Source organism: Pelophylax lessonae (genome assembly GCF_965119305.1).
Source record: "Pelophylax lessonae genome assembly, chromosome: 2".
NCBI lineage: Eukaryota > Metazoa > Chordata > Amphibia > Anura > Ranidae > Pelophylax > Pelophylax lessonae.
In genome coordinates this window covers 583,144,302-583,168,417 of record NC_138769.1, presented here as the reverse complement: position 1 = coordinate 583,168,417, position 24,116 = coordinate 583,144,302, and the positions used below count along the sequence as shown (strand labels likewise).

General features: G+C 49.8%; 1 protein-coding gene across 1 annotated transcript in view; it reads left to right on the top strand.

The window, feature by feature from the left end:
* The window catches only part of POU6F1 (POU class 6 homeobox 1), a 220,988-nt gene that overhangs the window by 221 nt on the left and 196,651 nt on the right, over window positions 1–24,116 (top strand). The window lies entirely within an intron of this gene.

Sequence of the window (24,116 nt, the reverse complement as noted above, 5' to 3'; positions counted from 1 at the left end):
ACTCTGTACACACTGGAAAGATGGCTGATCTTAAAACTGGATTTTTGTAAGAACTTGCTGTATAATCCTTTTCTCTGAAGTTCATCGACAGACGCAGCTCCATCTCTTCAAAGACTATAGGGTTATGCTCCTCCAATCAGGAATAGGCACTAGGCAGGAAAAAAGCTTAACCACGCCCATGGGGCTGTCTCTGAAGGTATAACCCCACACACTCTGCCATCAGCATCAGTTTAGTTGCAAGCAGTGTTTAGAATACAAAAAACCCCATTCACTCAGAAGTAGAGGGGCGGGTGCTGCGTCTGTCGATGAAATTCAGAGAAAAGGATTTTACGGTAAGTTCCTACAAAAATCCAGTTTTCTCTATCGTTCATCGACAGACGCAGCTCCATCTCTTCAGAGACTATAGGGATGTCCCAAAGCAGTATATTCATGAGGGGTGGGAAGACAATGCAAAGAAGCCATAATTCCTCAAAGGCTAAACTTAGCTGACCAGGTAACATGGAGCTCAACTAGAAACAACAGAAGCTCACCTAGAAAAACCATACACCCTCAAAGAGAAACAAAAAGTATGCACAGGTGACCAAGTTGCTGCCCTGCACACTTGCAGCACTGACGCCTGATGGCGAAAAGCCCAAGAGGCACTCAGCGCCCTAGTAGAGAACATGTCCAACAGATGAGACCTGAATTTGATCTTGTACCCTGATCAGGTCAGTTCTTGAACCCATTTGTCCTGAATCGAGGAAGTTCAAGGTTCCAGAAAGAAGTGAAGATGTCCCCCCACCCTAGAAGCGAGTGAGGGCGCCCCTTAATGCAGACAAGGATTTATCTGCAGATCCGGACTGGCCAGTCTTTGATTTACCTGACCAAGGCTTATTGGAACTCCCAGAAGACCTTAACGGCTTTCCTTGATTAAGAAGTGGACTGTGCCACCTACGGGGGACTCTCCGGTCTCAAGACTGAATAAAGCTGCCATGATCCTAGTGGAGGATTCCCCAGCCTCTAAGGATTCTGCGGATAAAAAGGAGGAGTCTGTGACCCGCAATATGTTCTCCCGGGTGGGGTCTGCACTAAGGCCAGTGTTTATGGTTGCCCTTGTCTCCCAAACATTGACTGAATGGGCTAAGTTACTAAGCCATGACCTGGAGGGGAGACAAGTCACCTCTGGCTTTGCGGAGCTGTTGGACAAGTTGGTACAGGGGCTGCAATTTGTTTGTGATGCTGCACTGGATACTGCTCCCATATTGGGCCGACTATCGGTTTCGGCAGTGGTCTTCCGGCGTATACTTTGGCTAAAGTGCTGGTCCGTGGATCAGACTTCAAAGAAGGCCTTAACTGATTTACCTTTTTAAGGAGATCGCCTGTTTGGGGCTACCCTGGATGACATTATCAAAGGTCTCACGGGGGTAAGAGTACCTCTCTCCCGCAGGCTAACAAGGGTAAGGACCCTCGTCGCAGACGGGGTCCTTCTTTTCAGCACACAAGAAGTTTTTTTGTCCCTCAGGGTCAGTCGATAAGGTAAAGTCCTTCAAGGGCCCCTCGGGTGGTTCCAAGCGACCCTGGTCTGGCAAACAAAAATCTATTTTTTCCAGGCCTGAAGACAAGGCCACTTCGGCCTGAAGGCGCCCCCTTACCCGTATCTGGGGTTTGGGGAGACGTCTTTGCTGCTTTCCTGGACATGTGGCTATCCCGGATACAAGACAAATGGGTTCAAAAGGTCATATAGTGCGGTTACAAAATCGGGTTTTGATCCGTCCCGCCGGTAAGGTTTTTCCCTTCCAATGTGCAACTGTCCCCGGATCGTTTACAAGCTCTCTTTGGGGCAGTTCAGAGTCTGGTACAACAGGGAGTAATAGTTCCGGTTCCGTGTGCGGAACGTTTTCAGGGTTTTTATTCAAACCTGTTTACGGTCCCTAGGAAGGAAGGAAAGGTGCGTCAAATCCTGGACCTGAAGGCACTGAGTTGCTTTGTGTGATTTAAAAAATTCAAGATGGAATCAGTTTGCAGGGTGGTGGCTTCCCTACATCAGGGGGATTTCTTGGTCTCCATAGCAGTGGCGGCTGGTGCTCAAAATTTTTTTTTGGGGGGGGGGGGGCGCAAACAGAAAAATGTAATAGGCATTGCTTTGCGGCAAAAAACGCTGTAAAAAAATTGCGTGACTAATTAAGGTATAGTGTGCCCCCTTTCAATGCAGAGAGACCAGCGTGCCCCCTTTCAATGCACAGTGACCAGCGTGCCCCCTTTCAATGCACAGTGACCAACGAGCCCCCTTTCAATGCACAGTGACCAGCTTGCTGCTTTCAATGCACAGTGACCAGCGTGCCTCCTTTCAATGCACAGTGACCAGTGTGCCCCCTTCAAAACAGTGACCAGCGTGCTCCCTTCAATGCAGTGACCAGCGTACATGCCCTCTTCAATGCAGAGACCAGCGTACATGCCCCCTTCAATGCAGTGACCAGCGTACATGCCCCCTTTTAATGCAGTGACCAGCGTACATGCCCCCTTTCAATGCAGTGACCAGCGTACATGCTCCCTTCAATGCAGACTTGCAGAGACCAGCATACATGCCCCCTTCAATGCAGTGACCAGTGTACATGCCCCCTTCAATGCAGAGATCAGCGTGCGTGCCCCTTTCAATGCAGAGTTCAGCGTGCGTGCCCCCTTCAATGCAATGAACAGCGTACATGCCCCCTTCAATGCAGAGTTCAGCGTGCGTGCCCCCCCCCGCCCAGAGCAGTGCACTTACCTTGAGCCCTGGAGCAGCCCGGCGGCGACGGCTTCTCTTGTCTTCAGTCCCGGACTCCCGGCGGGTGGCTTCTTCTCACTCCGGCGGCGCATCTTCTTTGGTCCTCCTGCTCCCGTCTCCTCCTCGGCCAATGGCATGGGGTTTGCCATGCGGCCAATCAGGAAGCCGGTATACTGATTGGCCAGGAGGAGGATTGGTGTGACAATAGCGAATTTTCATTCGCTATTGTCACACAATGGGTGGGCTCTGGGCGCACTGCTCTGCGTCCCAGGACCACCCTTTGCATCACCCTATTAGAGCCTCTGGCTCTAATCAGGTGATTTAAAAAAAAAAACCCATTAAGCTCCATGCGTCCGGCGCCCTGCATGCAGATTAGGGGCCGGACGCATGGATGTGGGGGCGGTCCCCTGCGCCCTGTATACACCAGCCGCCACTGCTCCATAGACATCAAAGATGCCTACCTTCACATCACGATATGTGCATGACACCAACGGTTTCTCCATTTTGCTGTGGGAGAGGATCACTATCAGTTTGTGGCATTATCCTTTCGTCTCGCCTCTGCTACTCGGGTCTTCACAATCGTGTTGGCACCGGTCCTGGCGCTGTTGCGACAGCGGGGGATATCAGTCCTGGATTACCTGGACGATCTGCTTCTACGTGCGGAGTCTCCCATGGTGCTGGAAACAAATTTGGAAATCACCATAAGAACTCTGGAGGAGTTCGGGTGGATTCTGAACCTTCAGAAGTAATCCTTGGTCCCTTCCATGAGACTGGACTATCTGGGTCTGACTTTGGACTTGTCCTGAGCCAGGGTGTTTCTTCCTCCGGAAAAACTCCAGACCGCGGTTTCTGCTGTTGCTGTCCAGCAAATGGTCATCCCATTGGACCTGTATGAGAGTTCTGGGACTAATGGTGTCGTCCTTCGAGGTGGTCCCCTTCACTCAATTCCACACGAGGATCCTCCAGAAGGAAATCCTTCTCAAATGGAACAAGAATCCAAATTCCCTGGACAATCAGTGGCTTCGGTCCCCGATGCTCAAGCAAGGGAAATCCTTCCTCCCTGTATATTGGACGATTGTCACCACTGTTGGCAGTCTGTCCGGGTGGGGAGGGATTCTCGGCAGGTTCTCTGCTCAAGGAGTCTTGTCCCTGGAAGAATCCAGGTTACCAATCAATGTTCTGGAGCTGAGAGCGATCAGGCTTTGCCTAGTCCACTGCACTAAGCACCTGCAGGGTTGTCCAATGTGCATTAAATCGGACAATGCCACAGCCGTGGCTTATGTCTATCACCAAGGGGCACCAAAAGTGTCAGGCAGCTCTCTCCGCTGTTCACATTCCAGGGTTGGAAAATTGGCAGGCGGATTACCTCAGCAGACAGACCTTGGATGCAGGGGAATGGTCCCTCCATCCGGAGGTATTCCAGCAGTTGTGCCTTCATTGGTGCACTCCAGATGTAGATCTGTTGGCGTCTCAGATCAACAAGAAAGTGCAGAGGTTTGTGACCCGCTCCCGGGATCCTCTGGCAGATAACGCAGACGTGCTGGTGGCCCTGTGGGGTCAGTATTAGCTGATGTATGCCTTTCCTCCTCTCATGTTGCTGCCAACACTTCTTTGCAGGACCGAGGTGGAAGGGGTTCTGGTCATTCTTGTGGCTCCGGACTGGCCTCGCCGAGCTTGGTACGCCGACCTGGTCAGGCTAGTCGCGGACGCTCCTTGGAGACTTCCTCTCAGGGAGGACTTGCTGTCTCAGGGGACAATCTTCCATTCTGCTTTACGGTCGCTGGCTTTGACGGCTTGGCTGTTGAAAGCCAGGTACTGAAGGACAGGGGGTTGTCTGCTTCAGTGATTCCTGTTCTCCTTAAAGCTAGGAAACGACTTCCAAAAAGATCTATCATCATACGGGGAAGGCGTATATTGCATGGTGTGAGTCTCTTGGGGCTCCCCCTCGTTCTTACTCGGTGGCTCGGATTTTGGCTTTTCTTCAACAGGGAGTTGATCAAAAGTTGGCCTTGAGTAGTATCAAGGGTCAAGTCTCGGCCTTGGCAATTTTCTTCCAAAGGCCATTAGCCACCCATTCCCTGGTGCGTAACTTCATCCAGGGGGTGCGATACCTGGTACCTCCGGTGCGACCTCCGTTGCCATCTTGGGACCTTAATTTGGTGATGTCTGTTCTCTAGAAACCTCCCTTTGAAAGTATTTGGCAGATTCCACTGCTTACCCTATCCCAGAAGGTGGCCTTCTTTGTGGCTATTACTTCTGCGTGCAGGGTGTCGGAACTGGCAGCATTGTCCTGTCATTCCCCCTATCTGGTTGTTCACAGGGATAAAGTGGTACTTCATCTGGATCCTTCCTTCCTTCCAAAGGTGGTTTCCAGTTTTCACTTGAATGAAGACATCGTGTTACCCGCTTTGTTTCCTAAGCCAAACCATCCTAAGGCATTTGCACTGCATACTTTGGATGTGGTTTGGGCAATCAGGGTGCACTACTGAGTCTTTTCGGAAGTCAGATTCGCTCTTTGTGATTACGGATGGTCCTAAGAAAGGGCTGCCTGCATCTACTGCGACTATTCCCAGATGGATCAGACAGACAGTGGTGCAGGCTTATTCGATTAAGGGTCAGGTTCCTCCTTTCCCAGTTAAGGGGCACTCTACTCGGGCGCTTAGTGCTTCCTGGGCTTTTCACCATGAGACATCTGTGCTTCAGGTTTGCAAGGTGGCTACCTGGTCGTCTGTTCATACCTTTCCAACATTTTAAAAGGTGGATGAGCCGGTATCTGCAGATGCCTCTTTTGGCCCCAAAGTTTTGAAGGCTGCTGTATGAGGGGGCTCTTAGTCTCCCGTGAGGGTTTTTATGTTTTTTTAAGTGGGTCTCATCTTGTTCTGATGGGTCCTAGGTTGACGGTTGGCTATGGTTTAGCCTTGGAGACTTATTTTTCTGCTGTCCCACCCCTCATTTTATGGCACTGCTTTAGGACAGCCCTACTGATATCAAGAAGACTGCGTCCGTCAATGAACGATAGAGAAAATTGAATTTCTCTTACGTCCTCTGACAGTCGCCGCCCACTCATACAGTCTTCACCAATGGGTATTGACCTCTTATCCATAGGAGCAAGCTAGACATAAGACTTGTTAAAAACAAAGTAATTTACATAGACACACCTATGGGGGCTGTCCCACTGATCCAATACCCCCCTGCTATCAGCCATTCCAACTCAGTTTGTCTTCTGCCTAGTTAGGAGTGAGATAGGCTCTCCCTGTGCTGGGGCTACAGTCTCAGCCTTCTTCTATTTTTTTATGATTTTATTTCTGCAAATGCGTTTTTTTCTTTGCATTACTAGCTGTTTATTTCTCAGCGTTTAGTTAGTCACTTCTTCAAGATGATGACGGCGTCGCGGAGCTGGGAGTCGCACTGGTCGTCCTGGTATCTCAGGACAGTGGGCCTTATGGAATCCCAGCCCGCCATCGAACGTTTAGCAGGCTATGCGTACGCCCTGGCCTCGCAAACGACCCATCTCTGTCCTCAGGGATGCAAGCCTGCGAGGTGGCCACCTCGTATGGACGTCTCACCCACAGTTCCGTGCGTTGCTAAGTCCTGCGTTTTATGGCTGATGGCACCCCCGCCATTCTGGGGTGGGAGGTTTCCCGTCGATGTGAGGCACCCACGCCATCGGGTATGGTAAGTATATTCTGTGTGGGGCCTCTGTCTGGGGCTGGCAGTCCTGTGTGTCTGTGGTATCCCCTAATGTCTGTGCGTTTTTGGGGCTCCCTTCTCCCGGTCCCTGCGGGGGCTCTAACTCAGCTAGTTCGCTATGTGGGTTTGTTTGTGGGGGTCCCTCTCCTATGTGACACTTTATGGTGTGTGTGGAGGTTCAGACACGTGCGGCGACCGCTGTGGGGTTAAAAACCGCCGGTCCGCCATTTTAGGTGTGGGCAGCATGCTGGCTTCACTGTGGGCGCTTCTGCAGCGATGTATGTAGTGTATTTTGGCGCCATCTTGTGTGTGGCAATGTGTTCTCCTGAGCACATGTCGGCGGCCATTTTCCCGGAGCCTCATATTACTTTCTATGGGCAACCATGTTTCCTTAGTCTGAAGTCCTAGTTCAGCCTCCTGTGGTGACATCACTTCCCATTTCTGTACAGAGGAGATCGGCAGGCGTGTGGTAACACTTGTGGGGTCTGTCTTTGCTGTTTTTTTGTGGGAATACCTCTGGCTGTCAGCTTATTCCTGTTTGGGGGTCTGCTTGCAGAATCCTTCATAGCGGTGTACTGCAGGGGATCGCGGTGCGCTTAAAGGGCCAGTACCTTGAAAAAAAAAAAAAAACAGTTTTTTATTATAGAGTCCCAGGACAGCAAATTTCCCCCAGCTTTGTTTGGATGATTCCGGTTCCTCTGAATCTTCTGCTCTGCCTGCTCTGACTGCCGCTCTTGCGACTTTAGCGTCCAAAGTGGATCTTTTGATGACTGAACGGGATACTAGAAAAAGGCCTAGGCTCTCTCTTTCTTCTGATTCTGAATCTGACATGGTTGCCGTAGATAGTGTGCCCCTTGAAGGGTCTCGCTCTTCTCAGTCTGAGGGGGTGGCGGAGGTTGCGGGGGTGGATGATTCCCCCCTGGGACTGCCGAGGACCGCGCAGCTATGGATGCGCTGAATTTTGCCGTTAAGGAAACACTACATTTAGAGGATGAGCCCAATCCTCCAGGTAAGCAGCCCTCTTTTGGTACCCACAGATCCCGTAAGGCGGCGCAGGTATTCCCTTGCCCCGCTGAGTTCCACGAAACTGTGAATGAACAATGGTGCAACTTGAAGCGCACTTTTGTGGTACCAAGGAAGTTTCAACTCCTCTATCCCTTTGCGTCTCCTACAGATTCGTGCTGGTCTGTGGCTCCCAAAGCAGATCACACTGTGGCCAGATTGAACAGGGCCACTCTGGTACCCACCGAGGATTCTCCGGTGTTTAGGGATCCTACGGATAGGAGGCTGGAATCTCTTGCCCGACATTCCTACATGGTGGCGGGTTCTATGCTGAAACTTATTTTCGCCTCTGTCATGGTGGCTCAAGCCGTGGCGGATTGGACCAAGGTGCTGAGACGCACCCACGTGGCTGATTCTGCCCCCTCCTACTAGCTTGGGGATGTTGGACAAGATTTATCAAAGGGTCATGTATTTGTGCGATGCGGCCTTGAATGAGGCCCCATTAGCTGCGCGCTTGTCTAGTGTCGCAGTACTTAATCGCCGCTTGATTTGGTTGAAAAGCTGGTCGGCTGACCAGACTTCCAGGAAGACGGTGTCTGACATCCCTTATGCTGGGTCTCATCTTTTTGGAGAATCCCTGGATGAATTGGTTAAAGGTGTCACTGGGGGCAAGAGCACTCTGCTGCCCCAGAATCCTATGGGTAAGTTTTTCCGCGGTTAGCAGGACCCCTCCTTTAAACCAAATCAGGGGTCCTTTTGTGCCTTCAAGGCGCAGGACAAGGGGAAACCTTTCAAGGGCCAGGGTGGCCAGAGAAAGCCCTGGGTGGGCAAGCCAAAAGCCGCCCAGGCTGGTGCGGCGGCACAGTCCGCCACTGCCTGAAGGGGCGCCCTCACCCGTTTCAGGGGTGGGGGGAAGTCTGCGCGGTTTCCTCCAACCTTGGCTGCTCCGGATTCCGGACAGGTGGGTTCAGGAAATCATTCGATCAGGTTACAAGATCGAATTAATTTCGCGACCAGGGGACAGATTCTTTCCCTCAAATCTTCATTTGAACCCAGATCGGCTGCAAGATCTTCATCGGGCGGTTCAGGATCTACTCACCCAGGCGGTAATCGTCCCGGTGCCACATCGGGACAGATTTCGGGGGTTTTACTCAAATCTGTTCACTGTGCCCAGAAAGGAGGACAAGGTGCGTCCGATTCTGGACTTAAAAGCTCTGAACCGCTTCGTACGCGTTCAAAAATTCCGCGTGGAATCGCTCCGCTCGGTGGTGGCCTCCCTGAGTCCGGGAGATTTCCTGGCTTCTATCGACCTAAAGGATGCGTATTTGCACATCCCCATATTCGAGGGTCATCCGAGGTACCCCCGATTTGCTATCGCGGAGGAACACTATCAGTTTGTGGCGTTACCTTTTGGTCTCGCTTCGGCTCCAAGGGTGTTTACCAAAGTGCTGGCTCCTGTTCTGGGCCTATTACGGGCACAGGGCATTGCGGTCTTGGGTTATCTGGACGATCTCCTGTTAAGATCGAGTGCCAGTCAGAGCCTGCTGCGCGATCTGTCCACTACAGTTCAGACACTCCAGGAGTTCAGATGGACCATCACCGTTCAAAAGTCGACTTTGTCTCCTTCGGTTCGTCTCCCATATTTGGGAATGGTCTTGGACTCCGCCCAAGCGAAGGTGTTTCTGCCGGAGGACAAGCTCTGGACCCTGCAGAGCGAGGTCAGGTCCCTCAGGGACAACGAGTCCTCGTCACTCAGGACCTGTATGCGGTCCCTGGGATTGATGGTGTCAGCCTTCGAGGCGATACCATTTGCACAGTTTCACATGTGGTCTCTCCAGGGGGAGATACTGGCCAGATGGGACAGGCTTCCTCAGTCCTTGGACCTGAGGGTGTCTCTGAGTCACCAAACCAGAGTGGATCTTCTGTGGTGGCTTTAGTCCCCGGCCGTAGCGGAGGGAAAATCCTTTCGGCCGTTGCTGTGAACGGTGATTACCACGGATGCCAGCCTGTCGGGCTGGGGTGGCGTCCTGGGCAACCTGTCTGCCCAGGGCACATGGTCGGTGGAGGAATCATCCCTACCGATAAACATCTTGGAATTGAGAGCGATCAGGCTGTGCCTGCTCCATTGGTCGGATCTTCTTCAGGGCCGCCCTGTACAGGTGCAGATGGACAATGCCACTGCGGTGGCTTACATCAATCACCAAGGGGGTACCAGGAGTGCCCGGGGGGCTCAGGAAGTGACCAGCATTCTGTCTTGGGCCGAGACTCACGTCCCGGCGATTTTGGCAGTTCCCATTCCGGGTGTGGAGAACTGGCAGGTCGATTATCTGAGCCGCCAGACCCTGGACCAGGGGGAAGGGTCCCTGCACCCGGAGGTTTTTCAAATGCTGTGTGCGAAATGGGGATCCCCGGATGTGGATCTGTTCGCGTCCCGGCTAAACAACAAGGTGGGAAGGTTCGTGGCAAGAACGCCCAATCCTCTGGCAGACGCCTCGGATGCGCTGGTGGTACCTTGGCACCGGTATCGTCTGATGTATGCCTTTCCCCCGATTCAGTTGTTGTCCAGGTTCCTGCGCAGGTTGGTCTCGGAACCAAAGTTGGTGATTCTGGTGGCCCCCGGACTGGTCCTAGTACGCGGACATCATTCAACTGGCCGTCGAGCCTCCATGGCGGCTACCGTTACGAGACAATCTACTGTCTCAGGGACCGATCTTCCATCCTGCTTTACAGTCGCTGGCTTTAACGGCATGGCTGTTGAAAGCCAGGTCCTGAGAGACAGGGGTCTCTCATCTGAGGTCATTCCTACTTTGCTCGAGGCTAGGAAAGCCTCGTCCGGTAAGGTCTATTACCGTACCTAGAAAGCTTATTTTGCCTGGTGTGAATCCAGAGGCTTCCCTCCTCGTTCCTACAAACTGGTGTGGACCAGCGCCTGTCGTTGACCTTGATTAAGGGCCAGTTGTCTGCACTGGCCGTCCTTTTCCAGCGCCCATTGGCGTCTAACTCTTTGATTCGCACCTTTATTCAAGGTGTGCGTCACTTGGCCCCTCCTCGCAGGGCGCCCCTACCTCCTTAGGACTTGGTTCTGTCCGTTTTGCAACGCTCTCCCTTTGAAAACATCAGGGAGATTTCTTTGTCTCTGCTGTCGAAAAAGGTTGCTTTTCTGGTAGCGATCACTTCTGCACGCAGAGTGTCAGAGTTGGCGGCCTTGTCTTGCCGCTCCCCTTACCTGGTGGATCATAGGGATAAGGTGGTCTTGCGACCCAACCAGTCCTTCTTTTCAAAGGGGGTTTCTGATTTTCACCTTAATGAGGACATTGTTTTGCCTTCGCTTTGTGCGAATCCTAAACATCCTAAGGCGTTTGCCTTACATTCCTTGGATGTCGTCAGGGCGATCAGGGTTTACCTGTCGTCCACTGAATCCTTTCGGAAGTCGGATTCTCCTTTTGTCCTTCCTGAGGGACCTCGGAAGGGTATGGCTGCGTCTGCGGCGACCATTTCAAACTGGATCAGACAGACGATTGTACAGGCCTATTCGATTATGGAATGGGTACCGCCCTTCCCTGGCATCAGGCTTCGGTGGTCCAGGTGTGCAAGGCTGCGACTTGGTCGTCTGTGCACACCTTTTCAAAATTCTACAAACGTGATGTTCTGGCATCGGCAGATGCCTCCTTTGGCCGCAAAGTTCTGTGTGCGGCAGTGCCTTAAGGGGACCCTAGTTTTGCAGGGCCCTGGCTGTTGGGGTTGTTTTCCCCCTTGTTTATTTGCTTTCCTGGGTTGTTGCTCCAGTTGATCTTTTCTGTTGCCCAGAGGATACCTTTCTGTTCACATAAGGTTCCTTTCTCTGAGGTGGGTGCTGCGTTGCCTTTCTGACGGTTGCGTTTCCCACCCCTCATGTCTACACTGCTTTGGGACATCCCATTGGTGAAGACTGTATGAGTGGGCGGCGACTGTCAGAGGACGTAAGAGAATACCGTAAAATCCTTTTCTCTTAAGTTCATCGACGGATGCAGTACCCGCCCCTCTATTTTTGAGTTGGGTTGGTATTATTTTCTCTGACACTGCTTTGATACCAAACTGACATCCTATAGTAGGGAGAGAAAGGGTATACCCCCTGGGACTGCCCATAGGTGTAGCCACAACTTTTTTCTGCCTAGTGTCCTACTCCTGTAGGGGGCAGCATAACCCTACTGATATCAAGATAAGAAGACTGCGTCCGTCAATGAATTTAAGAGAAAAGGATTTTACGGTAAGACAAAAATCTAATTTTTCCAGGTTCTCCAGTGTCCCAACCCCTCTAGTCAGCTGTCCTGGAAATCTGGGTTCAGCTACTTCCTTCTGGCTCAACAGGCTGACTGCCTGTGACCATACTCCAACTTCTACAGAAGAGGAGGCAGCCGCCACCCTCCTTCCTGGACTCTGCTCACCAGCCAAAAACCCCAAGCACATGTTCTCCTAGCTTTTATACCACACCCCACATTGCACCGAGACAGCAGTCTGTGCCAATCACTGGGGCTGTATCAAAGACGGTGTTCTCCTCTGTCCAACATGCTTCCCTATTGGACCAGTGTGAAACACTCCCCTAGACCAGATGAATCACACATTGAGCACATTGAGCAGACCTAACTCACAGATCCTGCTCCCTGTTAAGCACAGAGCAATATAGAATTTGCCTGCTGCTTCTCTGATAGGCAGACAGAGCTAAAACTATACTCACTCTCCTAGGAGTGCTATACTAGTGTCCTAGGAGGATGGACAACTTTTCTTCAGCTCTGCTTGGAAAAATCTATTCACATTGTTTTGCCTGCTTTTTGTTGTTTAGTGGCCTGTACTGCAGTCACACAAGATTGTGTGGCCAAATTCACCCATACCTTGCGGTGCTGGCCGCAGGCTCTAAGTGCACTTCTGTGCTTTCCCCTAGAGAGTCAGTCTCTGATCTCCCCACAGCCTTAGAAGGGGCTTGGTCACCAGTTGCAGCGACCATCTCTGACTTTGAGTCCCCCCAGTCCCTCTAGGATCAGATTTTGAAGAATTGCTATCTCCTGACATAACCCCAGATGTGTTGTTTCAGCTCTTATGATTGTGGTACATACTACTCTGCATCTGGAGGATTAGCTTACTGTCTTCAGCTGTGAGTCTTGAAGCACTTCTACAGCTGCAAAACCTTCCCACTAAACTTATTATTCGAAGTATTCCTCTATGCAGAACAAAAGCACCCTAAATTGTCCTGGTTCTGACCTAAGCATCTTTTGATATGGAGAGAATTAGTTAAACCAGTGGTTCTCAATTCCGGTCCTCGGGACCCACTAACAGGCCAGATTTTAAGTATTACCTTGGGGAGATGCAGACTAGAATACTGCAATCACAGAGCAGCAAATGGGATCACCTGTGATGTAATTTAGTTATCTTGCAAACCTGGCCTGTTGGTGGGTCCCGAGGACCGGAGTTGAGAACCACTGAGTTAAACAGTGGTCTCTACCCACCATGAATCTGTCAGTGACCCACCTTAGTAGGGAAATTACTAGGCCAGTGGAGGGTGTTCTTACCTTTTTAAAGTGATTGTAAAGCTTTGATTTTGAAAAAAAAAAAAAAAAAAAACACAACAGGTTTATACCTACCTGCAGTGGAATCTCACAGGGAAGCCCCATACCTCCCCTTCACAGGATCCCACTGGCACTCCTGGCTTCTCCTCTCCGAGGAGCTCCATTATAGAAAGCCACTTTTTATGGGGACACTTCTGCGGGCTCACTGCCGGGCCTCGCAGTCTGCATCTGTAGACACAGATAGTGAGACTCGGCTTTCTCATCACTGGTGGCCAGTGGCTCCTCATCACTGGTGGCCAGCGATCCGGAAGTGACGAGAGAAGAGCTGCATACGTGCACAATGCTGGATCAAATGAGGGCTCAGGTAAATAAAAGGGATAGGGGATACTGACTAAAAGGGGGATACTGATGCCTAAACATTTTTTACCCTAGTGCAAGGAATGCATTAGGGTAAAACATTTTGGGCTTTACAACCACTTCAAGAATTCTACTAAATTACAGCTTGAATCCCTCCTTAACACCTTAACAATGTTTTGCTGTTCTCCCTATTCTGACTGTTACCTTAATCTGTCAAACTGTGGAAAATTTAATTTAACCACTTCCATATCGGGTCTTTTCTGGCATTCCTCTCCTAGATCTAAAAATCAACATTTCTCTTTCGTTCCTTGACGGACACAGCTCCTGATCTTCTTAACCATTGGCTTAGACTGCCCCCTACAGGAGCAGGACACTAGGCAGAAAAAAAAGTCTGGCTATGCCTATGAGCAGCCCCAGGGGGAATACCCCCTCTCTCTGCTATAGGTACTTTTTTTCTGCCTAGTCAGGAGTAAGGACCCAGTTTCTTGCTGGAATCTCTGATTCTGGCAATGTTTTCTTTTTAGATAGAAATTTTTCTTCAGTCTTTTTCCTGTGAGATCTACAATCAACTGCCGGACGGAACGACTGGCTGGATAATCTAAATCCAGTGGTCACCCCAGCCTGGGCAGCGAGCGCACGTAGACCTCAGCTCCGCGCTAGGTTGGCTGCGTCACAGCCCCACCGGGTGGGGGCTGGCCTGCGAGTTAAATGCCTTGCGAAGCCACATACAACCATGTTTTGGCCCGAGTCGCAGCGTTCCTCCTGGCTGACAGCCCCCCATTTCTGTCTGGAGTGGTGCCCGTCTGATTCCTGGTATGGTGAGTAGCTGTCCCCCCTCTCCCCCTGGAGGGTTTTGGGGTTGAGTTAGGCCCCTCCTTGGGACGGTCTGACCCCTGGGTTCCCCTCTTTCCCATCAGGTACCCCCCTTCATCTGCCACCCCCATCCTACCACCCCCTCTACTTATGCTGGGACTGTGTGGGTGTTCGCGTCCACCTCCTGGGGTGGGGGTAGAGCGTTATGCTTGCGATGGGGACAAAGGGATCCGGCGACCAGATGATCTGCTGTGCGGTGGGGGGGGGGCGGTTCTAAAGTTCTATATGGTGGGGGCTCCTGCCAGGGCATCCCGTCCTGCCTGGGCCTATCGTTGAGGCCTAGGGATCCCTCCTGGGTCGCTGGGAGCCTTATGGTGCCGCCATTTTGTTGTAGCCTGTGCGCTCATTGCACGGCGGCTATGTTTGTGTGGTCCGGCAGCCATTTTGCAGTGGTTTGCCATTAAATAAAGCAGCGGCCATGACTGTGGAGCCCTGTGGGCAGCAATTTTGGCGGTGGGAACCCCTCCTCATCCCCTGGTGCTGACTCCTGGATCTTTTCACTTCCTGATTGCCGCACATGGAGTGCAAATTATCCGGGTGGCTGTGGGTCCCTGTTTCTGCTGGGTGGCGAGTCTGGTGGGGTCCTCTCCCTCTCTGCTGAGGATCACTTGGTGCTTTGTGCCTGGTGACCGGGGGGGGGGGGGGGGCTGCCAGCGCGGTGGGGGTTGTCCTTTTTGCAGTTTTTTACACTTTTTGTAGGGTTCCCCTGGTGACTCATAGAGTCCTTGGAGCATATCTCCCCACCTGCTCCGGGTCCCAATCATCCATCGTTGCACTGACGGCGGTCCTGGAGTCCTTTGTGTCCCGGGTGAAGGTGATTTTCGGGGCTTTTTGCTAGCTCCCCCTGCCTCATCTGTCTCCTCAGATCTTGAATGTGGCGGACATGGGTCTCCCTGCTCGGTCTGTGACCACCTTCCCGGAATCCTCTGCAACCGTGCACAAAAAGGCACTGGTGGAAGCACTGATTTTATCTGTGTGTGAGACCTTGAAGATGGAGGACGCAGCTACAGCTGTGACGGAGGCGCAGGTTCCTTTTGGCACTCACAAGCCATCCAGAGCGGCAAAGGTGTTTTCTTTCCCTGCCTATTTTGACAGAATTGTCACTTAAGAGTGGAGATGACCAAAGCGTCCCCTTTGGGACCCTAAGTGATTTGCTAGGCAATACCCCTATGATGAGTCCCTTATTAAGAAGTGGACTGTTCCACCGGTGGTGGACCCTCAGGTTTCCAGATTGAACAAGGCAACCATGATTCCGGTTGAAGAGTCCCCAGCATTTAAGGATCTGGCTGACAGGAAGGTGGAGGCTGTGGCACATAATATGTACACTCTGGCTGGTTCGGCACTGAAGCCGGTATTCACCATTGCCCTGGTGTCGCAAACTCTGACTGAGTGGGCTAAGCTTTTATGCCATGACCTGGAGGGGGAACAGCTCCCCCCTGCCTTTGCTGAGCTGGCACACCAGCTGGTCCAGGGGCTGCAGTTTATCTGTTAGGGCTCTTTGGATGCGGCTCCCCTAGTGGCTCGCCTCTCTGTTTCAGCAGTGGTCCTTCGGTGTGTCTTTTGGCTTAAATGCTGGTCTGCAGACCAGACTTCGCAAAAGGCCTTTACTGATCTTACCCTACGAAGGGGGTCACCTGTTTGGAGATACCCTGGCTGACATTATTAAAAGGTCTCATGGGGGAAAGAGTACCTTTTATCCGCAGGCTACCAAGGGTAAGGACCCTCATCGTACACTTGGGCCATCCTTCTCGGCTCATAAAACGTTTTTTCGTCCCTCAGGGTCGACTGACAAGGGGTCAAAGCCTTTCAGGGCCTCCTGGAGGATCCAAATGAACCTGGTTAGGCAAGCCGAGAGCGAGCATCTCCAGACCTGCGGACAAGGCCGTATCGGGGGTGGGGGGATATCTTCGCTGGTTTCCGGACCCCTTGGACTTCCCTGGTACAAGACAAGTGGATCCACAAAGTTATTCGGTCTGGCTACAGGATTGAGTTTCGCTCTTGTCCCCCGGCAAGGTTCTTTCCTACCAACTTGCGCCTGTCCCCTGACTGCTTATAGGGTCTTTTTGGGGTGGTACAAGACCTGTTACTTCAAGGGATGATTGTCCGGTTCAGACTTAGGACTGTTTTCAGGGTTTTTACTCAAACCCGTTTACAGTTCCCAGGAATGAAGGGAAGGTGTGTCCAATCCTGGACCTCAAGGCGCTGAACTGCTTTGTGCTGGTGCAGAAGTTCAAGATGGAGTCCATTCGCACTGTGGTGGCATCCCTGCATCAGGGGAATTTTCTTGCTCCTATCGACATCAAGGATGCTTATCTTCATATTCCAATATGTGCTGGTCACCAGCGCTTCCTCCGCTTTGCTGTGGGAGAGGAGCATTATCAGTTTGTGGCGTTACCGTTTGGTCTCGCCTCTGCTCCTCGGGTCTTCACAAAAGTGTTAGCCCCGATGCTAATGTTGTTACGCCAACGGGGGATCGTGATACTGGGCTACTTGGACGACACCCTTCTGCGAGTGGAGTCTCCTACTGCTCTGGTGGAAAACCTGGAAATCACCATACCAACTCTGAGGAAGTTCAGCTGGGATTTGAATTTTCAGCAGACTGCTCTGGTTCCGTCCACAAAGCTGGACTATTTGGGTCTAGCCAGAGTGCCCCATCGTCTGGACAAGCTCCAGATATTGCAGGCTGCAATTCCTCTCCTGCTGTCCAGCAGATGGTCATCCCTACGGACTTGCACACGGGTGCTGGGCCTGATGGTGTCGACTTTGAGGGGTCCCGTTTGCACAGTTCCAATACGAGGTCCCTGCATAGGCAGATTCTGGCCAAATGGGACAAGACTCCGCAGACTCTGGACAATCAGATCCGGCTGAGCTGGGGATCGAAGGAGTCCCTGATATGGTAGCTTCGTTCTCCGGCACTTCGGCTGGGCAAATCCTTCCTCCCCTTGTATTGGACAGTGGTCACTACGGATGCCAGCCTGTCCTGCTGGGAAGGAGTCCTCAGCAAAAATTCTGCTCAGGGGTTCTGGACACTCGCAGAGTCCAGTCGACCGATCAATGTCTTGGAACTCCGAGCGATCAGACTGTGTCTGGACCATTGGACAGATCGTCTTTAGGGATGTCCAGTACTCATTCAGTTGGACAATGCCACTGCTGTGGCTTATGTCAATCACCAGGGGGGCACAAGAAGTGTCCTGGCACCTCCTGGAGGTAGCCAGCATTCCAAGGTCGGCAGAACAGTTTGTTCCACCCCTCTCCGCCATACACATTCCCGGGGTGGAAACCTGGCAGGCGGATTATCTCAGTCGGCAGGCGTTGGACCAAGGGATGTGGTTCCTTCATCCGGAGGTGTTTAAACAGTTTTGTCTCTGGTGGGGCATCCCTGAGGTGAATCTGTTGGCATCTCGGCTCAGCAGAAAGGCTTGTGGCTTGGTCACGGGATCCTCTGGTGGATGCCACAGATGCGCTGGTGGCCCCGTGGGGTCAGTATCATCTGATTTACGCCTTCCCTCCTCTCAAGCTTCTGCCAAGACTTCTATGCAGGATCAAGGCAGAAGGGATTCCTGTCATCTTAGTGGCTCTGGACTGGGCTCACCAGGCTTCTTATGCCCATCTGGTGCGGCTGGTCGCCGACGATCCTTGAAAGCTTCCTCTCAGGGAGGATCTGCTGTCGCAAGGACCAATCTTCCATCCTGCTTTATAGTTGCTGGCTTTGACGGCTTGGCTGTTGAATGCTTGGTGCTGCTGGATAGAGATTTGTCTGCGTCAGTGATTCCCATGCTGTTAAAAGCTAGGAAATCTACTTCTAGGAAGATCTACCATCGTACGTGGAAGTCGTACATTGTGTGGTGTAAATCTCTTGGGGGTCATCCTTGCTCTCTCGTGGCTCGGATCTTGACCTTCCTTCAGTGAGCTGTTGAGCAGAAACTGGCCTTGAGTACTATCAAGGGTCAGGAGTCTGCCTTAGCGGTCTTCTTTCAACGGCGCTTGGCCACACACTCCCTGGTGCATACTTTTCTTAAGGAAGTTAGGCAGTTGGCCCCTCCAGTACGGTGCTCTCAGTCCTTCAGAAGCCTCCTTTTGAGAATCTTCGGGAGATTCCCATGCTTACGCTGTCCCAGAAGGTGGCGTTCTTGGTGGCTATCTCTTCTGCGCATATGGTGTCGGAATTGGCTGTGTTGTCCTGTCGATCACCTTACTTGGTGGGTCACAGAGATAAAGTGGTTCTTCATCCCTGTCCATTGTTCCTTCCAAAGGTTGTCTGATTTTCATTTGAATGAAGACATTGTGTTGCCTTCCCTGTGTCCCAGGCCAAAACATCCAAAGGAAATTGCTTGGCATGCCTTGGATATGGTCCGGGCAATTAGGGTGTACCTGGCAGCTACGGAGTCTTTTAGGAAGTCAGACTCACTATTTGTGCTTGCGGATGGGCCTCAGAAAGGGTTGTCCGCTTCCTCTGCGACCATTTCCAGATGAATCAGACAGACGGTGATTCAGGCCTTTTCCATCAAGGGTCAGGTTCCTCTTTACCCTGTCAAGCCGCACTCTACTCAGGCGCTTAGTGCCTCCTGGGCCTTCCGTCATCTTGCGTCAGTGATGCAGGCTTGCAAGGCAGCCACCTGGTCATCAGTGCACACTTCCACAAAGTTCTATAAAGTGGATGTGTTGGCATCTGCGGATGCTTCCTTTGGCCACAAGGTTTTTGCAGGCTGCTGTTTAGAGGACCTGGTCCTCTTTGAGGGTGTGTTGTTTTTTTCAGATGAGCTTCAGTTGTTTTGTTTGAGCTCCTGTTTACCTGGTTGGCTATAGTTAGCCTTGGGAGTTTTTTTTTGCTGTTCCCTATCCTCATGTTTAACACTGCTTTGGGATGTCCCAATGGATAAGATCGGGAACTGTGTCCGTCAGTGAAAGAAAGAGAAAATGGGATTTTTGAAAATCCATTTCTCTGATGTTCATTGACGGACACCCCTCTGTGGAACTGTAACTCTTCTGACACTGCTTGTAACAAGTATATAAAAGAGTATAGGGTAGCCGCTCCTCTATATGTCAAAAATTAATAAAGAGAATATTTTATATGTGCCTATAAAGCGCTGGCTGAGGGTTTTCCTGGTGTGTTTTGTAAATGTATGAACTCAATAATAATCCAAAAATATAAACAATCAATAAATCAATACTAAATATTCAGTGCAAAAAGTGCCAGAGTGCAATAAATAAAGTTATGTGCAGACAACCAGTGCTGAGACTTTCCTTTCCCACCACTAGAGGGAGTGATGTGCAAATACTAGAATATGCAGTATTTAATAAAACTTATGCAGGTGACTTGATTAACAGTGCGTGATCTATAAAGGTGCCATTATGTAGTCCACAGATATATAAATGAAATTATAAATATTATACTAAAGTGCTGAAAATGGGTGACCCTTAGTGTGTGTTCTATATAAAGCTTACTGAAACAAATTGTGCAATACAAGCAGTGCAAAAGTGTCATTGCATATGATCACATGAAAACAGTATTTCTGACACTCCTAAAAAGTCCATAGAAATATACAGTGCTTGTTCAAATTCTGTGACAGTGTTAGTGGTATTCACAATTCTTAAATAAAGTGCATAAATCCAATTGAGGTCTTTCCCCTTGGTCTTCTAGTGATTGCAGGTATACAACAATGGCTAAAATGACTTGTGCCTTTTCCTTTCCTTAGTTTATAGAAGGCTCGTGCAAGGTGCTATCCCCCTATGGTCATGCACTCACCGCATCTCCTTACCCCTGCAGGGGTACACAGCCTTATCTGCAGTAAGGATGTCCTGGTCTCACCGGCTTTATCCTAATGCCTCCTATGGTTTCACGGCTCCCAACATGGAAAAATAGTAGAGAACTCCCATTGTGTAGTATTAACAATATTTTATTTCTAATAGAAAATATCCATTTACAGTGTAGTAATCGCTGTTCAGTACTAATGCCCGGGTCCGTGCGTTCCACGGTCCTCAACCAACTATAGCGGAAGTGACGCTAGATGCGTTTCGTCACATCGATGTCATCAAGAGCGGCCTCTCCTGATGACGTCAATCTGATAGTTGGTTGAGGGCCATGGAACGCACTCTCTCCCCCCCCCCCCCCCCACTACCTATAAAAAAAAAAAAAAAAAAAAAGACACTGAAACAGGAAAAAAGAATAAGAAAAGAGAATAAAAGGGAAAAATTGACCAATGAAAGAGCCTACAAGGGACTCCCTCGCCCAGCTTGCATTTCAAATCCATTGTGGTGGTGTATAGAGCCAAAAAGATTAGAATTGTGTCAATGTCCCATTATTTATGGACCTGACTGTATACTATCTAGATTTCCTAGTAGGAAATATAGGGGTGGCAGCAAACTCCCAGGATTTCTCCTTTTAACACACTGTGACACAATTTCTTCATATATATCAATAAAAACATCACATATATTTTCCAGTGCGCGGGATATTTTTAGATATTTTTTCACTGCTTGTAACAAAACTGAATACCTATATCAGAGAGGGGGAGTATACCCCCTGGGACTGCCCATAGGCGTAGCCACACTTTTTTTACTGCCTAGTGTCCTACTCCTGTAGGGGGCAGTATAACCCAATGGTTAAGAAGATCAGGAGTTGTGTCCATCAATGAACCTCCAGAGAAATTGATTTTACGGTAAGTCAAAAATCCCATTTTATTTTGCTGGAACATGACTCAGAGCCCCCAAACATTGTATATGTTATTGTAGCAGAAACCCTATGGAATAAAATGGTGGTCGGTGCAATTTTTTATGTCACACGATATTTTAATGAAAAATCATAAAAAAAAATAAAAAACACTTAAGTTATCCCAATTTTTCTGTAGAATGTGAAAGATGATGTTACACCGAGTAAATAGATACCTAACAAGTCACGCTTTAAAATTGCGCACACTCATGGAATGGCTTCAAACTTCGGTACTTAAAATTCTCCATAAGCGAAGCTTTAAAAAATTTTACTGGTTACTAGTTTAGAGTCAGAGGAGCTCTTGGGCTAGAATTGTTGCTCTCGCTCTAACGTTTGCGGCGATTCACCTACGTGTGGTTTGAGCGCCTTTTACATATGTGGGCGCGACAAACGTATGTGTTTGCTGCTGTGTGCGAGCATGCGGGGACAGGGGCGCTTTAAAAAAAAAAATATTTTTTAGTTTTAGATTATACTTTCCCTTATATATTTTTTTTTGATCACTTTATTCTTATTACAAGGAATATAAACATCCCTTGTAAAAAGAATAGGGCATGACAGGTCCTCTTTAAGGAGAGATATGGGGTCTATAAGTCCCAACATCTCTCCTCTAGGCTGAAAAGACTGAAGACTGAGATAAAAAAAAAAAAAATGACCTCAGCTTTTCCAGCCGAGATCACGGCAGTATTTACAACTGCCATTTACAACTGTGACCTCATAATGTAGCTCCCGGGCCTCAGAGAGTCATAGAGACTGCCGGGGACCATCTGGTCCTCGGTATTCTCTATGGTGAACTTCCGCCGCTGGATTTCTTCTCCAATTGCACGGGTGAGCCCTTAGAAGCACCGGAGGGCGGCGGGAGGAGGGGATGTTCCCTCCCGCCTCCTGTAAGAATGATCAAGCGGCTGAACTGCCGCTATGATTGTTCTTATAGTGCAGGGAATCGCCGGCGGCAAAAGATGAAATCTTGCTGCAGGCATCATTCAGATACATCCTCTCAAAGTCCAGGCTCTCATATGACGTCCTTGGGCTGGAAATAGTTAAACTCGCAAAAGAGATCGCTCCACTGCCACAGTGGAACCCTTCCCAATAAAATGAGTAGAGTTGATGTCTTTCGTTGTGATGGCTTGCTTGAAGCAGCCCTGCTTGTGTCCTGTACAGATCTATTCGCCATATAAGGTTCTCTGGTTAAGGTGCTGAGGTTAATGCTATATCCAAAGAGCATCTGAATCACTTGGTCTGCAAGTTGCATTGTCTCTTCAGACCTACCCATGACATCATCATCAAGCAAATCACTGGAGGAAGAAGTCAAAGAAAAGGTCAACTACGTCTCATCTTTCTCCTACACCTGCTACTGGAGTAGGCACAACCAGAACCTCTAAACCTGGTTCTCCAGCAGCCCACAAGGTTGGAAGCAAAAAACTTTCTAGGCTGGGTGAGAGGAGCTAACCAAGGAGCGGGATGGCAACTTAGGAGAGAGGCTCTGGCACAAAGCAGGTATCAGCGGCACACAGCAGCACTCCACAGGGAAAATCTTCACCCACCACTGGCGTTACGACTTACCATCACCCCAGGCACCATGTCCAGGAAGAGGAAGGTGGAACGTAAGGCTCAGAAGCTGACAGTCTTTTTCGGTCAGCAGCAGCCACAGCATGGAGGTAGGCAAGATGGCGCCGTGTCATCCTCAACCCCAGCAGCCAGGAAACAACAGGAACACGTTAAATTGAATCCATCTTACATAAATAATGCCTCCCCTAGTAGCCCACACTCCTATCCTCCTACTCCACTATCTGGCAGCCCAGCAAAAGCCAAAAATAGGATGGATAGAGCCAGGTGTAGCCCTGGGGGTAGCCCTGTATCAGACCCAGGGGAAGACAAAAGGGAACTTCCAGACTCCATTGAGGAGTTTCCAACCAAGAATCAACTTGTTCTAGATACGGTATTGAAGGACATGCTTTTGTCTCTGAGGAGCACATTACAAGCTGGTATGGTGTCCTGCATGAATACATTCAACTCCCAAATGCATGCTGTGGAATCCAGATTAGAACACATAGAATCCAAGATGGGGAAATCTGCTAACACTATTAATGTTCTGGTAGATGTTTATGATGAGAAAGAGGGAGAGATGGAGTGGATCAGGACCAAGCTGGCCGATATGGAGGACAGGTCTCGGAGGAGCAATTTAAAAAAAAGGGGGATACCTAAAAACGTTTCTACAGCCAGATCTTCACTTATATAATACTACTATGTTTAAAGCAATCTTGCCTACCTTCTCAGACCTAGACCTCACCATAGACATGATACACCGCCTGCCTAAGCCCTCACATCTGTCTGAGCATATCCCTTGAGACATTATACTTCGCCTCCATTTCTTTCACTCTAAAGAGCAACTAATGACATCAATGCGCAATAAAGACCACATTCCACCACAATATTAGGACCTCCAGTTCTATGCTGACCTCTTTCAATATACACTGCAGAAAAGGAAAAACCTTAACACCATCTACAAGGCCTTAAGAAACCATAGCATCAGCTATAGATGGGGATACCCTACCAAAATATCCATCACCAAGGATGGTTCTACTTTTGTTGTGGACTCCTTGGCAAAAGGACTTTCTCTACTAAAGGAATGGAAGATCATACCCAAATCTACTAATAAACCACCATATCCTAAAAACATCCACCTAATGGAACCAGTGGGGCAGGTAGTGGCCGCAAAAAATTCTAGGAAGCATAATTAATTCCATGGAGTTGCATTTTCCAATTACACTCTCCCTGGGGAGCCAAAGAGAAAGTTTAAGCTCTAACTTTACCCCTCTGAGCAGTAGAACACAGCATACGGGTAATATACACCTATCTTCCTTGTGGATAATATCCTGTGTTTAAGTCCTTTAAGTTTACCTGTTACCTTCTATACATCTTTTTATTTCTACATTTTTTTTATGAGCCTTCTAATGGAAACACAGTCGAACCTCATATGGCTGACATGGTTTCCAGAAGCTGTTCCTTGGAGCCCTATAAGATGGAAGTAAGAGGTATGGACTTTTTTGAGCAGCGCCACAAGTGGAACCCTTCCCAATAAAATGAGTAGAGTTGATGTCTTTCGTTGTGATGGCTTGCTTGAAGCAGCCCTGCTTGTGTCCTGTACAGATCTATTCGCCATATAAGGTTCTCTGGTTAAGGTGCTGAGGTTAATGCTATATCC